Source organism: Tauraco erythrolophus, chromosome 2 (genome assembly GCF_009769465.1).
Source record: "Tauraco erythrolophus isolate bTauEry1 chromosome 2, bTauEry1.pri, whole genome shotgun sequence".
NCBI classification, from domain to species: Eukaryota; Metazoa; Chordata; class Aves; order Musophagiformes; family Musophagidae; genus Tauraco; species Tauraco erythrolophus.
In genome coordinates this window covers 30,936,222-30,948,303 of record NC_141466.1, presented here as the reverse complement: position 1 = coordinate 30,948,303, position 12,082 = coordinate 30,936,222, and the positions used below count along the sequence as shown (strand labels likewise).

At 40.5% G+C, this 12,082-nt stretch overlaps 1 protein-coding gene across 3 annotated transcripts in view; it reads right to left on the bottom strand.

The window, feature by feature from the left end:
* Positions 1-12,082, bottom strand: part of RNGTT (RNA guanylyltransferase and 5'-phosphatase) — a 203,583-nt gene that overhangs the window by 110,457 nt on the left and 81,044 nt on the right. The window lies entirely within an intron of this gene.

Sequence of the window (12,082 nt, the reverse complement as noted above, 5' to 3'; positions counted from 1 at the left end):
CTGTATGAATACATATGTGTTGAAAGCACTTGATGTTAACCAATAACGTAGTACTAAACAAGAAGAGTAAAAGTAAACTCCAAAGGTTCATCTGTTTAAGAAAATCACCACTGTTTTGAACTGTGTAATTTGTGGCAACAGCTGAATCGTGTTGTGATGAAAATTATACCAAATGACTGCATAAAGACACATGGGAATTTTCTCAGTTAATAAAATTTAAAAATACATACTTTTTATAAAATATTATCTTAAGGAAAGCCTTTCAGTTTGTTAATTTACTAGAAACTCTGAAACAAATCATACTGAAAGACTAAAAATAACCTCTTTGCCAAGTTAATCATACAGAACATTTTGGCTCAAAAGACATTAAAAACACCTAATTACTGCAATGGATTTGTTCCCTATAAGAATGAAAGCAGATAATGGCAGCAATGTGAGGCTGATGTTCACTAATATGATCAAGAGACTAATTATTATCCATGAATCATTTGTAGCATTCAAAACTTGATTAATGTCAGGTCAAGTTTAACATGTGATAGGTTTTATTAGTAATGCTCGGCTATCCCACAGCTTGTCAGTTGAAGCAAGTGCCATCTGTTAGGTGTAGGAATAGCCAACAGCCACAACAAAAGCACAGTGGATACAACTGGTCACTGAAGTACTTTTTAAGAATTCCATAAGATTCATAGATTTCTAGGTTGGAAAAGACCTTAGAGATCATCTAGTCCAACCATCCCTAATCCCCATTAAACCATATCCTCAAGTAGCTCATCCACCCTATTCTTAAACACATCCAGGGATGGGGACTCAACCACCTCCCTGGGCAGCTTATTCCAGTGGCGGACAACCCTTTCAGAGAAGAAATACTTCCTAACATCCAACCTGAATCTCCCCTGACTAAGCTTATGCCCATTTCCTCTTGTTCTATCACCCATCACTAATGTAAAGAGCCTTTCCCCTACCTCCCCACCATCCCTTCTCAAGTATTTATAGGCCGTAATCAGGTCTCCCCTCAGCCTCCTCTTCTCCAGGCTAAACAGCCCCAACTCCCTCAGCCGCTCCTCATAAGTTTTATTTTCCAGCCCCTTGACCAGTTTAGTTGCCCTTCTTTGGACTCGCTCCAGGAGCTCAATATCTCTCTTAAAGCGAGGGGCCCAAAACTGGACACAATATTCCAGGTGCGGCCTCACCAGTGCCGAGTACAGGGGCAGGATCACTTCCCTGCTCCTGCTGGTCACACTATTCTTGATACACGCCAGTATCCCATTGGCCTTTTTGGCCACCTGGGCACACTGCTGGCTCATATCAAGCCGGTAGTCAACCAACACCCCCAGGTCCTTCTCCGCCAGGCAGCTCTCCAGTCACTCCTCCCCGAGCCTATAGCGATGCTTGGGGTTTTTATACCCCAAGTGAAGGACTCTGCACTTGGCCTTATTAAAGCTCATGCCATTGGCCTCAGCCCAACGATCCAGTCTGTTCAAATCCCTCTGAAGGGCCTCCCTACCCTCAAGCAGATCGACACAGCCTCCCAGCTTGGTGTCGTCCGCAAATTTACTGAGGGTACATTCAATCCCCTCATCCAGGTCATTGATAAAGATGTTAAACAGAACTGGACCCAGCACTGAGCCCTGGGGAACCCCACTGGTGACCGGCCTCCAGCCGGATTTAGCCCCATTTACCACCACTCTTTGGGCCCGGCCATCCAGCCAGTTTTTAACCCAAAGGAGGGTGTACCTATCCAGGCCAGCAGTTACCAGTTTCTCAACCAGAACACTATGAGAAACTGTATCAAAGGCTTTACTGAGGTCCAGGAAAACTACATCCACAGCCCTTCCCTCGTCAACCAGGCGGGTCACCCTGTCATAGAAGGTGATCAAGTTTGATTGGCAAGACCTGCCTTTCATAAACCCATGTTGACTGGGCCTGATCACCCGGTTAACCTGTATGTGCTCATTAATAGCACTCAAGATAACCTGTTCCATGACTTTGCCCGTCACCGAGGTCAGACTGACAGGCCTGTAGTTCCCCGGATCCTCCTTCCGCCCTTTTTTGTAAATGGGGGTAACATCCGCCAGCCTCCAGTCCAGCGGAACTTCCCCAGTGAGCCAAGACTGCCCAAAGATAATGGACAGGGGTTTGGCAATGACATCCGCCAGCTCTCTCAGGACTCTCGGGTGGATACCATCAGGCCCCATAGACTTGTGGGCATCCAGCCGAAGGAGCAGATCCTTGACCCGTTCCTCTTGGATCACAGGAGCTTCGATCTGCTCTCCCTCCCTGCACTCAGACACCGAAGGCCAGCTCACCTGGGAACTGCTGACCTTATTATTAAAGACTGAGGCAAAGAAGGCATTAAGGACCTCAGCCTTGTCCTCATCCCTAGTGACTAACGTACCCCCTGAGTCCAGTAGGGGCTGGAGGTGATCTTTAGCCCTCCTTTTGTTATTAATATATTTATAGAAAGACTTTTTGTTGTCCCTTACGGAGCTGGCTAGTCTAAGTTCCAATTGGGCTTTTGCCTCCCTGATTATCTCCCTACATGCCCTAACTTCCTCCCTGTATTGATTCCTGGATGCCTGCCCATTCTTCCAAGACTTGTAGACATCCCTTTTTCTTTTGAGATGTTCCCAAATCTCCTTTGTTATCCAAGCTGGTTTTCTACCCCGGCGGCTCGACTTCCGGCACACAGGGACAGCTCGCTCCTGTGCCTCCAGAATTTCCTTTTTGAATAGTAACCATCCCTCCTGCGCCCCCTTACCCTTGAGAGCTGTCTCCCATTGGACTTTGTTAACCAGACTTCTAAACAGCCCAAAGTCAGCTCTCCCAAAGTCCAGCTTGGCCGTTTTAGTGTTCCCCCTCCTAACTTCCCCTAGAATTGAGAATTCTATTATCTCGTGGTCACTAAGCCCCAGGCGTCCTCCAACCTTCACATCTCCCACAAGACCTTCTCTGTTCACAAACAGCAGGTCTAGGGGAGCTCCTTCTCTAGTCGGTTCACTAACCAGTTGTGAGAGGAAGTTGTCCTCCACACTCTGCAGGAACCGCCTAGACTGTTTCCTGACTGCCATGTTATACTTCCAACAGACATCAGGCAGGTTAAAGTCACCCATAAGGACAAGGGCTAGTGAGCGCGAGACTTCCCCCAGTTGTTTAAAGAATAGCTCATCAGTCTCACTGTCCTGATAGGGTGGCCTGTAGCAGATACCCACTACAATATCCGCCTTCATAGGCCCCTCTTTGATTTTCACCCACAGACATTCTACCAAGTCATCCCCAACATTTAACTCTAAACAGTTTAGATCTTCCCTTACATACAGGGCAACCCCACCACCCCTTCTACCTCTCCTATCCCTCCTGAAGAGCTTGTAGCCATCCATGGTAGCACTCCAGTTATACGAGTCATCCCACCATGTTTCAGTGATGGCAACTATGTCGTAGTTTCCCCGGATAGCAAGAGCTTCCAGTTCCTCTTGTTTATTGCCCATACTGCGTGTGTTCATATAGAAGCACGTAAGTTGGGCTTTCGACCCCACAGCCACCCTAATAATTTTAAACACACTAGATCAGAACGCTACACAAAAAGATCTGCTAAAGATAGGAAATTTGTAGCCCAAAAAAGTGAGCATGCAAGACCGGCTTGCCTCATGTTAAAGCTTAACAAAAGGCATGTTTAGTAATACTGAATTTAGCTTCACAGATTGACCAGTCTCTCTAGTAAGAAATCTTCTTTTGCAAGAGGAATACATGCAGCGTCCTCTCTATACTCCACCACCTTTAGCAAGCATTCCTGTACAGAATACACTGCTTCACCCTTTAAAGCATCACTCATGGTATTGAAGTACATATGGCCCTAAAATAATGGCTCACGTAGTAAAACACTGTCAGAAGACAATAAATCTGAAATTCATATTCCACAGGAAAACATATACTGACAGTCTCCCACTTGTTCTAGTGACAGATAATGGCAAGAAGAAATCTTTTCGTAGTAGACTCACTTTCCAGTATTTCACAGCACTTTGCGGGTGGCCAGCTTTACCAGGGGTCACCTCTCCCACAGACAGCCCGTTCACAGCTCTTGTAGCAGGACAAGAACTCACCTGCCATCTTAAGAGCTCACCTGGGCACCTTCACTGAACCTCCATGAGCCCTGCACTAATAACAGTGGGAGCAGCAAGGCTGAAATAACACGAAGAGGCAACAGAGAGGTGCGTGCATAGAGAGGAAGGAAGGTGACATAAATCCACCCAGGTTTGCTCCGGCACCTACGTACTCTCCTCTGGTCTAAAATGAGTCAGAAGCTCAGCAGGAGCACTGAAAGAAACATTTGTTTACTTCACAGTTATTACAGCTACAACAGCCCTCTCAGATGTATTATAAATATGTTCTCATTTCATGGCTCTCTTGCATTCTAAGTGGATGAAGCTGAAACGCTGCCGATTCAGGCCACCACTAGCAATAACTTACAGTCTGTACTTCAGCTCCAAGTGTTCTGTTTTCTGGCTAAGAACATGATGTGCAGTGCTCCCAGACTCCTTGATGTCTTGATGGAAAAGCCAAGTGTTCTGAAGACTTGGTGCTATTAGGCCATAGACCATAACATCATAATTCAAAGAACCGTAACTATTGTACAGTTTCTTCCTCAACCATTTGCCCATATAATTTCATAGCCAATGACTGACAAGGACCCAAACTACTAGTGCCTGGGCATTAGAGTTCTAACTAATGACACCAGTCTTCATTGATTGTGTTTTAAAAGTGCAATTCTTCAGAAAAGTTCTTGCCGGAGACCACGTATTCTTTCCAGAACAGGAAGCCAATAGAAATTTCTGTTTATACTCGTGTGATGAGGAACGAGCAACACCTCCAAGCAAGAAAGACACATCCTTTCTATGTGCAACCTACTTCATGTCACGACTGAGGTACCTCTGGAAAAAAAAAGAACAAACACCACCACACTGGACCCTCACAGCTTTCCCAGCTCCTGCTAGAACTGCTGCCAGTTTCACAAAGGAGTGTTATACTCTGCTTTTTTTTCATAGAGAACTTAAAGCGAGAGAAATCATATATATCATCTTCTGAAACCTGCTTCTTAAATCTTTGCTACTACCCTTCTAAAAGATTTAAAGAAACGCTATTTCCAGATATATGATTAGCTGGAAGTTACTGTACTCTGTGATGGGATGCCACCTCCGATAGTGAGAAGGCTGAAGAACTGCACTACTTTGATTTCATTACCCAGCCACAAGAGAAAAAATGCTATAGTGAACAATAAAATATATTGCAGAGGTGGCAGGGAATAAAGTTTGATGATGATTCTATTTTTTTTAATTTCTTGGGTTTTGAAGCTAATTCATTAACTGCACTCTTTAAAAATGTTGCTAACGCTAGCTATATGCCATGTTCCTTAATTATTTGGATGGAGATATTTTAGAAAAATGTAGAGCGTGCTGCAGTTAGAGTCCCACTGAGCTATCACCAGTTTGTTGGTTCTGAGTGAGCAACTCCAAAGGTCATGTACCTAATATATTCAAACAATACTCAAGAATAACACAAGTGCTATGTGTGTTAATGCTTAATTTGACAGCACATCTGCATTCTGGAATTCAAAATAAGCATTAGGCATTTCTCACTGTCAATTTCTTCTCAGAAACACAATTCAGAAATTGACATCAATTAGCTACGATGTTTTCAAATGCTTCTTTCAAATAAGAGAAATAGGCTGCTTCAAGAAACTTCAATTGACTTTTGTGATAGCTTCAAAATGGGAGAAACATGCATTCCTTGAGGCTGTGAGGAAATACCACTGCCAAACAGCAATAATATTTCATATTTATTTTACCTGATGAAGAAACAGAGCAGTATATTTCATAGCAGGGCCATTTAATTTACTTCTTTTATTTTGTACCTTCAGTTTTTTCTTTTAGGCATTGTGATTTTGTCCACATCACTTTCCTCATGCTCTCCTACCTGGCAGGGCACACCTGCCTGAGACTAGAGTCCTGCTGGAGTTGGAGGAGGTTTAACAGGTGCCACTATGAAAATCCTTGACCTATTTACAAATTACAATCTGTGACATTCATGAATGGATGGCAGATACTCAGAAAAGTCTGCTACTCAATGTCCTCAACAGAGCAATGTTCTCCCACTACTGTTTAGGAAGGTCCCTAATACTCTGGGTTTGATCAAATACAATATTCAAAAGTTCTTCTGATGTCAAAGGAAAAAACGACATTGAGTTGAGTACAACGGGACCAAGTACGTTTTAATTTGTTCTCTAAATGATCTTCCAATGTTACAAGCTTGACAGGGTTTATCTGTTACCCAGCCCCCATATAAACTGCTCCAACGTAATCCGATCTCTGGTTGTCAAGAATGTGGACATGCCTGTTTTAATTAGATAATTAAGTTAAGTTAATTTTAATCAGATAATTAAGGATCATGGTTTTTTAAGCATTTCCACTAAGACTCATCAATGAAGTTGTATACACAATAATCCAATTAGACATAAAATTGATATTCAAGAATATAAGATGTTCATACATTTAGTGTTGCAATGCCTGATTCAAACTGGGCTAATGTATTCCACTGGGCATCTATGCAGTGATTTTAACACAAAAATTAAGATTTAACATTGTATTCTGGATGTTTAAAAATATCAGATTCTTTTGCTATGCAATGGCACTTGAGGGCTTTATTTGCTACAAAGTTGAAATTAAAACTTGTCACTGTAAGGCCGTAACAGTAAAATGCTAAGATTTTATCACTTCTTGATTTTGAAGAAACATATTAATTCTGCATAGCATTTTTTTTGCAAAACTGGACTTATCACAAGAAAAGAAAGAGCTAGAAGGGATGTCCTATAATCTTGTATCATAATAAATTGCTTTAAATTTCACCTCCATCTTTACAATTTTCTTTATGCTTCTATTCGTTTTATCCAAATTAAGCGCATGTCTCGAACATCATTCCAACAGGAGAAAGCTGACGGCTTCCCTGCGGAGCTGTATTGCCAGGAGGCAGCTTGGAAAGTGACAGGCTGTGAAGTGGCACAACGGACAATATTAAACAGTTGCCCCTCAATTAATGAGTGGAGTGACCCACTTAGTCACCACAGCTGAGTCCTCTAATTCAGAAGATACCAAATATACCCATTCAATTGCCCATACTGAGATACCAACTGGTAATTAGTCCAAACAGATTTGCATTTTCTCTGTTTTGGTAATACATCACAAAACTGGAAGTAGAAATCACTGTTAAAGACATTATTCCTACTTAGAAAGGTATATTATTTCCATTGTACAAAATGCAGAAGAAATAATTTACAAAAATCTTAGAACGCTCCAAGCTAATGTGAAAATGTTAAAAGCTAAACTGAGTATGTACTGTTCTGACATTTAAACTTACAATGTGCACCAAGTATAATGCTTCATCCATATGCCTCTATTTTCCCACTAGCTTCATTGTTTTCTTTCCCACACTATAGTTTGGCAAGTCAGAATTTAATTATATATTTCACATCTGAATTATTCTACATTAATTTAATTTGTACCACTAGCAATATCTAACATGGGCCACTAGTTATGAAAATAATCCTTCATGGAAATATTCAAGACTGTTTGTTTTAACTTCAGAAGACCATTTTCCAAAAACTCTGAAAGGTAACTAATATGTGAATAATTTCTTAAACCAAAAGGAAAAATACATCTCCCCTTTTACCTAACCAAAATTATACTGTGCTGAAATATTATACTTGACCTTCGACATCACAAATAATAATAATCAAAAACAAGTAGCCTAATCCTCTCTTGTTAACTCTAGGAAATGAACAGAGATTCTTGTTCATGAACCGGTCTCCTCAAGTGACTCCACCAGAGCAAGGAGGTTGAAAAGTTAGTCATAGGTGAGTCATTTTTTTCCCTAGCACGAGGGAAAATCTTTTGGAGTAAACCAAACACAATCCAATAACTGCAGCCTCCCTGCCCCACAGAACGCAAAGGAACACCCAGAGGCAGCTGGACACTTCACCAACCCTGGCCTACAAAGTCCCTGCTACCCTCCATCCTCTCACTGCCGGAAATTATGTTTACTGAATAGTACCCACATCGTTCCAGTCCTGCAGCTGGTTGCATGAAATAGCTCCAAGTCATGCGCTGAATTTTAAGTGGTAGTAACCTACATTCAGCTCAAGAGCCACAGTTTGTTCATCTATTTTATATCACAATTTACAAAGCTTCCACTTGGTCTGGTTGGCTGTCCTTACCTTGAAAATTCACACAGTAAAATCATTTTGAAAAATCAGGCTGAAGTACTACATGCTGGGATACAGGACAGCTGCCAAGCGAAGATTTCATTTTCTAATATAAACATAAGGTAACATCTTTCCAGTTTCTTATTCACTGTTTGTTTACTAGGTTCCTCAGGTCAACCGTTATTTGCATTTACAGGAAGAAAAGCAGTCCAAAAAGAAGATTTCAGTGAAGATAACCACCAGCACAAAAGCATCTAAGGGTAGAATAAAGCAATACTGCTTTTACAACATTCGACTTTCCATTTTTGGGGAGATAGAGTAGGACAAATTGAGGAAGAAATATATGAAGTAAAGAAATAAAAGCAAACAGAAACAAAATGGTAGAGGGGAGATGGGTTAGAAGATAATTACAAGGAGAGGAGATGACAAACAGGCCAAAAATATGGAACAGAACAGATGGAGTGAGGACTACGATGTAGGCCAGACACCAAAGAGTGACTGCCAACTCTGGGTCAGGAAATGCAGGACTGAAATATGAAATATGAAATCGATGATCTACTTGAGGATATGGTTTAATGGGGATTAGGGATGGTTGGACTCGATGATCTCTAAGGTCTTTTCCAACCTAGAAATCTATGAAATCATGAAATCTATGAAATCTATGAAAGGTGAGCTGAGTAAGCTACTCCTTCAGGCGTAGAAAATAAAAACAAAAATAAAAACAGAGGAAAAAAGTCTTTTTGGCATTAATAACCCTGCAGATGGTAACATTGCCCCTCCACCAAGATGCGGAATTCAAAATCTCCAATAAAGATTATTTGGCACTTCTACTGCCACCATTGCTGCCATTGAATCCTTTCCCCTTGTGTCCCATGACTGCAAACCTTCTCTACATTTTCATCTGTAGGCTACGGGGTGACATAAGGCAGGGCTTTCTTATCATTTACAATCAGTTTTGGGTTAACAACTCTCTTGGCTCATCTCTTAGATGAGCTATGTCCACGTATTCTGCCTTTTATCAGGGTTCATTTTTCTCGGGCCATGCAAATACTAGCTTACAGCTGCCTGCAAAATACTTCACACCAACAACAGCAAGTCATGTACTTACACAATCTCCTTCATCATCAGAGGTCCACAGCCACTTAATTTTCCAAAGCAAACCACCTCAACAGTGGCAGTACATTCATTGCTACAAACTTTTAAACATTCCACCTTTCCTAATTAGAACAAAAGCAGTTTCAAAAAAATAAAACCCCAAATATCAAATAAACCAAGAACAAAATAAGTTATCTGCCAGTTCACACATTTGACTGAAAACTTTCAATAAGATTCTAGACCATTTAATTTTCTAGCAGAGATTACTCACCTTCATTCTAATCCCTCTAGCACAAGCTGTCATTTTAAAACCAGATAATAGTCTAAGAACTGACAAGTCATTGACACACAGCATGCTAACATTTTAAAAAGGTTGTTCACCTGACCTGTATTATTATTTAACCTTTAGCCCTATTGTTACGATGAGAGTGACGGGCACCATTCTCCGCAGGACCACAGACTGCACAGAAAGGAACTTTTTTTCTACTCCTGCTAGACAGCATTTTCACTAGACAATAGGCTTTAGTGATGACATCCAGGCTGGGACTATCCACACAAAAAAGCTTTGCAAAAGAACTGTTGTTTAGACAATGAAAGCCAAGACTTACATCGTTTCCAAGAGTTTAAATATTTCTATGTACCTTTACTTCCTATTTAATATAATGAAGATAACGTCCTTGTTGAAAATCCTAATATATACATATAAAAAGCTAAGGCTCCAAGGCTTAGCATATGCAGCATACAAAGCATTAACCTCACTGGTCTTTAACACTTTAGCATCAAGGAAGCTTAAAACTCAGCTTCTTCCATGGACTGTTGCTATCCTTACATAATGATGGGAGAGCTGGCAGATTTGACCATGTCGTCTCCCTGAATTCTGATGCATACTAATAAATGAAAAGAAAGCAAGCTATGTAACAAAAGTGACCAAACACACAAGCGTAATGACAAATAGTGGATTCAACATTGCTCAACAATATCTTTCTAAAATAATTTGGAAGTTACATTAAAAGGCAAAAATCACACACAGGGTACATGTGTTCCCAGCTAACACTGAAAGAGTGAACTGTGTTTAATAATTATTTGATTATAGAGGCAGACAAATTTAGTGATACTGCTTTCTCCACCAAGATGAAAATTCAACAAGGTGACCATCCCTTTCTTTTCTTCCTCTTACCACCAAAACTCAGTTTTACAAAAACTGAAGTCCATCAAAACATCTTAAAATAATGTTCAAGAGAACATTATAAAGATATAACATTGTAAAGATACAGCTTTTATTTCTAAAATCTAGTACCAACAGAAAATTTCAAGGCACAACTGTAAAGGTTGCCGCACTTTATAACTGCACTTCAAAAGTGCATTTCATTTTACAATAAATTGATTTTCAGATCAGAAAAAAAACAGCCAGTACTCTAACTCTGGTATTAAAGTGCCAAATCCATAACTCTAAGAACAATTTCATTATTGGATATATTATATAACACAGTACAAAGTTTACTGCTGTTTCAAGTAATTACTTTCACATTTTCACTGAAAGTAACTAAACCTATGTGGACAACATTCGTTTTTCCTGATATAATTAAAAGTTTTAGCCACTTATTCTGCTGAGACTCCTGGCCGTGTTGAGTAATCTTCTCACAATCCACCCAAGCTAACACACAATGTGCTATTGTTTAAGGAGAATGGCCAACAATGGCTTTCAATGTCTTAACTCAGGTGATGGAAAGGAATGAGAAGGGAGGCTGTGAAGAGAGAGGTCTACAATATTTACTTTTGTGAGGTTCAAACTGTGTCCTGAGAACGTATTCCAAAAACCAAAGTTTCTCAAAACAAAATTAAGATGTGATGAATGGTTCCAGCTGCAGTAGTTCAGAAGTACACTTGATTCTTTTCTGGACCCTAAGCAAACCCCAGCTACACTACAAAAAAACCTCCAAGACATACTTCAAGAATTTTGATGAAACACATGCTGACCAGCTAGTGGTATGGGTTTTCCACTTTTTCAGTCTTGAATATGCTGGTGCAATCAGAGGTACAATGTGTACCTCTTACCTGTGGCCAATGACTGCTCTGTCCATGGATCTTTCTTTGAAAATAGCAAGCCTTGGGGGTGATCTGAGAAGCTACATCTTCTGTCAGTGAAATACAAGAACTGGAAGCGGGGAAGAAACCCACGCTTAAGAAAACAGCTTTTCTGAGACCACACATGGATCTAAATCTTTAAGGACCTCTAGTCAAGAAAAGAAGAATCCTGATAGATCCTTTCTAAAGATGAAAGGATCCCACTGTTCTTAGAGAAGATCAAGAAAAACAGCTAATTAAACTTAAGAAAAAGATCTACCTAAGCAGGTCCCATTTGCCAGTCCTTTAGCATCCATTCAGCTGCCATCACTTCTGGAGATGGATTGATGGATATGCTGATAGATGAGCAGATTCAGAAGCTAGAAGGAATTCCCTGTCTCCCTGTAGACCTTGCTGTGCTGCACACGGAGTTCGCAAATCCTATCAAGACATTTGTCATTGATGCAAAAGAAACTCAGCTTGATCTTTCATTTATTCTAATGAGGTCTTCATTCCTATGAGTACATTTGTTGCTATAGTTGCAGAGATGACTGAATAAACATAGAAAAAAGATCTTTTGAGCAAAGCAACACTATTCTTAATAAGTCCTTAAGCAGAGCAATGCTTCAAAACAATAGTCTGTTCTGATCACATATAATGAAAAATTCTTTCACG